The sequence below is a fragment of the Mus caroli genome, unplaced genomic scaffold (assembly GCF_900094665.2).
Source record: "Mus caroli unplaced genomic scaffold, CAROLI_EIJ_v1.1 scaffold_20786_1, whole genome shotgun sequence".
Classification (NCBI taxonomy): domain Eukaryota; kingdom Metazoa; phylum Chordata; class Mammalia; order Rodentia; family Muridae; genus Mus; species Mus caroli.
Genome location: NW_018390408.1, coordinates 3362 through 8995, shown reverse-complemented (window position 1 = coordinate 8995; position 5634 = coordinate 3362). Strand labels below are relative to the sequence as shown.

The 5634-nt window shown below is 39.9% G+C and overlaps 1 pseudogene; it reads left to right on the top strand.

Annotated features, from left to right (window-relative positions):
• Window positions 1-5014: 5014 nt before the first annotated feature.
• LOC110288637 lies at window positions 5015-5392 on the top strand (annotated as a pseudogene).
• Window positions 5393-5634: the final 242 nt, after the last annotated feature.

The following is a 5634-nucleotide window of genomic DNA, read 5'->3' as shown; positions in this document are numbered from 1 at the left end:
ACAGTTTGTTCAGAACAGTGGAGTGACTGATGAATGTCAGACAGTTACATAATAATTGTTGCCCTATGAATTTAGTATACATCTCTGATTATATTGAAGATTCAAATTCAATTAAATGGTTTTACTACAAGGTAGAGAGGCAACAAGTGTTGATGTAAAACAAATTCCACAGTAGATCAATTCTAAAACTAAACTAATCTGCTTGTTATCTCAGCCCTACTTAGTAGGCAGTGGAACAAGCAAAGGCAGAGGAAGAGGCAGAGGCAGACACAGAGGCAGAGAGGTTCAGGTACAGGCTGAGGTAGAGAATGTAGAGGCAGAAAAGGAAGGAGAGGCAGAGCCACAGGGACAATCATAGGGAGATTCAGGAGCAGAGACAGTGTCAGAATGTGTGATCTGCATGTGCCTGGTGTGTGTCTTTGTAATGCTTGGAACTTTTCAGAAGTTACATTAATTCAAGTGTCCTTTGAGATGGTGTGATTGGTTGCAACAAAATTCTCAGATTGCAACAAGTATACCAAGACAAGGTTTCTGTCTAATTAGCCACCCAGACACAAGGAATACTTATACTAGGAGAGAACCCAGGCTAATGGCTTTTTATCTTCTGATAAGTCTGCCTCTCCCAGTCACAGAATAAAAGGAAATTATGATTCATAACAAAAGAACACATATAAGACTGCAAAATCTCAGCCAAGACTATTGAGAACTATTTTTTTTATTTTTTTTAATCACAAAGCTCTCACACAACATTTAATAAATCCTGTACTGAATTCATCTTCTAAGTATACACTGTATGTTATATATAATGGATCATAAAATACTAAACAGGAGTATCTAGCTATGTACACTGAAAGTGTAGTGCATACAGAGAGCATTAATACTGTAACTCCATGGATGAAACATATTTATGAAGCAACACTTAGCAACAGAGATTTAACACACAATATTTGCATTTCATATGTGGTCCCCAGATGAAACTTAATTGCATCAACACACATGGCACAGTATGGAACAGGTATGACTAATATTAAAACAGTAAACAGCTGAATGCAAGAAGTATGCAATACAGAGTTACTAAGTCTTTGGTGGAATACTTTATTTACATGCTCACAACATACATTAGTGAAAAACTCCTGCTGCAGTAACTTTGCACAAGACTTATTGTCAAACTTGTACTTTTTGTCTGGTGGTCGGTGGTTGGTTACACAAGTTGGTTGTGGTTTGTTAGTAGCCATAGTCAAAGAAGAAGCACAAGGAGAGAAATTAGATTCAGAGATTTTCTAATTCCTCTCTCTAATCTACCCTTATTTCTGTCCTATCTAGTGTTAGGGGGTATAAAAAGAAGAACCTAGAAAGTATCAAAGACCAGCTATAAAAAAAGAATCCTTCCTTACCCTCCACCAGAAACCATCAACTGTGAAGAAATACACTTCAGCATCTTTATCATAAATTTTAAAGGACACTCTTTAGTAGCTTCCTGACTGGAATGTTCCATTTTTTCTGTGTGTGTGTGTGTGTGTGTGTGTGTGTGTGTGTGTGTGTGTGTGTGTGTGTGTGTGTGTCTGTGTCTGTGTTGGTGTGTGTGTGTGGCTTCCTGTGCATAATACCTTCCTGTGTTGTTATCCATTCATGTTTCTCTGTGGATTTAGTCACAACAAAGCAGATACAGTGCATCATGAGTGTCTTTTATTTTTGTTTTGTTTTTGCTTTTCTGGTGGTGGGGAGTGAATCTATGCTCTTGAAGTTTCAAATCAAACACTACCATTGAGTCACAGTTCTTGCTGAGATAGGATTTTGAATTCTTTAACACTAGTTATTTCTCTCCATATTACTATGAAGTTCTAATCTTGTTTTGAATGTACTCATGATCTGTTACTGAACTTTTACTTCCATTTCTTCTAAATTTATGCAGGCGCTAAGCAATGTCAACCCATTGCTGATATTTTTTGTTGATATTGCAATTTGATCAATAAACAAGTTCTTGTTTCTGCCTTGTGTCAGATTGTGTTTTTTTGGAGACTTGTATCTTATAGGCCAGAACAAACATGTAATGTACACTTGGGGAGGGTGGTCTGGGGACTCAGAGGGGATTTCCTTGTATTAAATGCATGCCAGGTGCCTGGTGTTCTATAAGGGTAATGGTGCTCCTTAGGCTACTGCTCATCTTTTTGTTCTCATACACGTTTGGGAACAATATTTTTCAGTACCACAGAGCAAATGTTACAGGTGCTTAGCTTTTAAACTGTCAGTAAACACCGAAGGCTCAATTTTGGACCTCGAAGCAGGCTGTTCTCTCACAGCTAGTCAGAGAATGTTTAGCCCTGTGAGCCCAATCCTTGCTTTTTATTCTGAGAGTGGAGGGAAACTGTTCTTTCCTGTAAGGGTTTTGAAATTAGAGATTCTGGTGTCAGCAGGGCTTACTTGTCACCCTATTGAGGTTTCTCGTCTGTAATAGCAAGGGAAAGGGGGGAAATCAGTACCCTGATGGCTCAAAAGAAGTCTAGAACACCACTTCATTCTGCCCCCTTGTGGGTGCTATCCCTGTCACATTTTGAAGAGAAGCAGTGCTCCTCCAGGAACTTCTTGGCAATTGGACTGCATTCTTCTTGAACCTCCAGTTCTGGACCGACTATCCTTAAGGACAGTCACTCACCCTCCAGGCCCCAGTCCCTGCTTCTCTCAGTTCTCCACAAAACAGGAGACTCTCTTTAGTTTTGTGCCAAGTGATGTAAGCTCTGCTTCTCATATACTGATAAACTAGACTGATTGGGACTTAGAAGAATTGCTTTCTCTCAACTAGCTGTTTACCAGATAAACTGTCAGTGAGAATGGCTGAGACATCTAGTCTGGGCAAGGTTCCCATGATTAAGGGCAGGGAATATGAAGATAAGGCAGACTTATCAATATATTTCAAAAGTCTACCTTTAATTGACATCTCTAATGCTGTGCACAAGAAACAGGAGATTGTGAGGTGACTTCAAAGATTAACATATGAGGTTCATCTAGAAAATCAGTGGATGTCTATTGAGAGCAGCACTCGACTTTAAATAATTTGGTCCTCCATATCTTTCTCACTATGTCCCCATCTTAACAAGTAAGGTGTGAAGGCAGGAGGGGCTGGAAGAGTGCTGTCATCAGAGACTAGATCTCCAGGGATGCTTGTCCACTCTGTGACTTCAAGATATTTATGTCACAGTGGTACCTGGTTAGCAAAGAAGCCTTTGTAGTGCCTCAAAGCAGGAAGAAGGAAGGATGACCATGGGCCTCCTTTCAGGATTTACACTTTAAAGCTGAGACACAATGTAAAAACTCATGTCATTCTGACATATACAACATGGAATGTCCAGAGAATGTCTCAGTCCCTTGCTGTCATGGTTTTGGACATGACTGGACATGCTTTTATGTGAATCTGAGTGTGTTAGTAAGCTTTTGTCAACTTGTCACAAACCTAGAGTCACTTAGGAAGAGGGAACCTCAAATAGGTTCTGCCTATATTAGATGGGGCTATAGGCATGCTTGTTGGGATTTTAAAAAAAATATTCATTTAATTTTTTTCATATATTATGGTTTGAACATATTCTTTCCCTCCTTTATCTCCCTAACATTCAACTCAGAGACACAGTGAAACTTATAGTAATTATGGACCAAATGGATTTAACAGTTACCTATAGAACATCTCACCCTAAAACATGAACACACATAGTATGTACTCACTGTTAAGTGGATATTTGACAAAGAACATGGAATACTCATGATATAACTTATTGGTACTATCCATCACCTCCACCTCTGGTTAGTATTGTCTTTCTGACTCATCTTTGCAAAGATTCCTGAACCTTGAAGGGGAGAGCTTGATAAATACATCCTCTTCAAGCCCTAGTGCTCCAAGTCTCTCACTCTTTGTGCATTATCCAGTTGTGGCTCTCTGTGTTTATTACCACCTTCTGTAGGAAAGTCACCTGTGATGAAGGTTGAGTGATATATATTGACATATTAGTAGAGCAATTAAGAGTCATTAGAAGTCATTTTACTGCTGTGTTAATTTAGTACAATTAATAATAGCAGATTTTATGACATGTCTATTCTCAGATGCTTGGCCTGAGATCCCCTCCCCATTTAACCCTTCTATATTAGTTTCTTCTTTATTCCTCTATACCACTATATTCTATTTCCCCTTCCTTGGAAGATCTCCTCCTACTTCATGGTCCCTTACTAGATAGCTCCTCTCTGTTATTCTTCATGAACCCACACATATATAAAGCTTACAAGCTAACTCCATACATAGGTGAAAGAATGTGATTTGCATTTTTCTGGATCTGGTTTTCCTGTTGGGAATTTTCCTGATTAACAGTTGATGAGAGAGGATCCAGTACACAGTGAGTGGTGCTATCCCTGCCAAGATGGTGATAAAATATATAATAATGCAAGCTGAGGGTGGGGCTTAAAAGATGACTCAGTGTTTAAGACGACTGGATGCTCTTTTAGAAGGCCAGGGTGTGAATCTCAGAACTCAGGTGGCAGTTCACAGTCATATATAGTTCCAGTATCAAGGGACCAATTGCCCTCTTCTGTCCTCTGTGAACCCTGGACAAACAAGACGCACAGAATCCATCCAAGCAAAACACTCTTATAATGTATACATTATATATATATATATATATATATATATAATGAATATATGTTATTAAAATAAAAGGTAAAAGAAGTTTTAAAATTTTGTAAGAAGAAAAGCTGAGAAAACTGCGCTGAGAAAGCACGCCAATAAGCAGCCTTTCCCCATGTACGCTGCCTATGCTCCTACATTGTTTCCTGCCCTGATTTGACTCAGTGATGGAGTGTGATGTGGAAGTATAAAACAAACTAAGCCTTTTTCAAGGGGAAGGCAGGAGATGGGGGATGAGATGGGGATTTGTTGAAGGGAAACTGGGTAGGGAGCTATCATTTAAAATGTAAATAAATCCCAAAATGAATGATAAAAAAATATAAGTCCTGCCCAGAACTCCAATGTGACAACATGAAACTGCTCACCTACAATCTCCTAAGCTCACATCGGCGGGGCATGGGCCTGCTTGTCTTCCCATGGCACCTGCAGGCCACGGAAATCTGCATCAACCCTGCGGAGTTCAACTCTGACTTCAGGGCACAGATGATCCTCAAGGGAAGTGGGCAGTGATTGTGCAGGCAGCAGACAACTCAATCTAGGCCAAGGTACCTATAGAGCCAACTGACAGCTATGAACAGGATGAGATATTTTTGAGGAAGATGCACCCACGTGTGGCTTGAGATTGATGTACTGGAGGGTACTCTGCAATGCCCAGAATCTAGTTATCTTTTCCCCACCATCTGTAGGATCCCCAATANGCTGTTGAATGATGAGGAGACTGAGATGTAACCTTGCTAGCAACCACACTGTGAGGTGGGAGTGGGTGCTCAGGTCGAGGAACACCCTCATGGATACAGGAAGAGAGGGAATGGGATATGGGGTTTCTGGGAGGGTGGGAAACTGTGAAAATGGACAGCATTTGAAATATTAATAAAGAAAATATCAAATAAATAAAAGACTAACCAAAGAGTACACAGGGAGGGACTCATAGCTCCAGCCAAATATGTAGCAGAGGATGACCTAGTTGGACA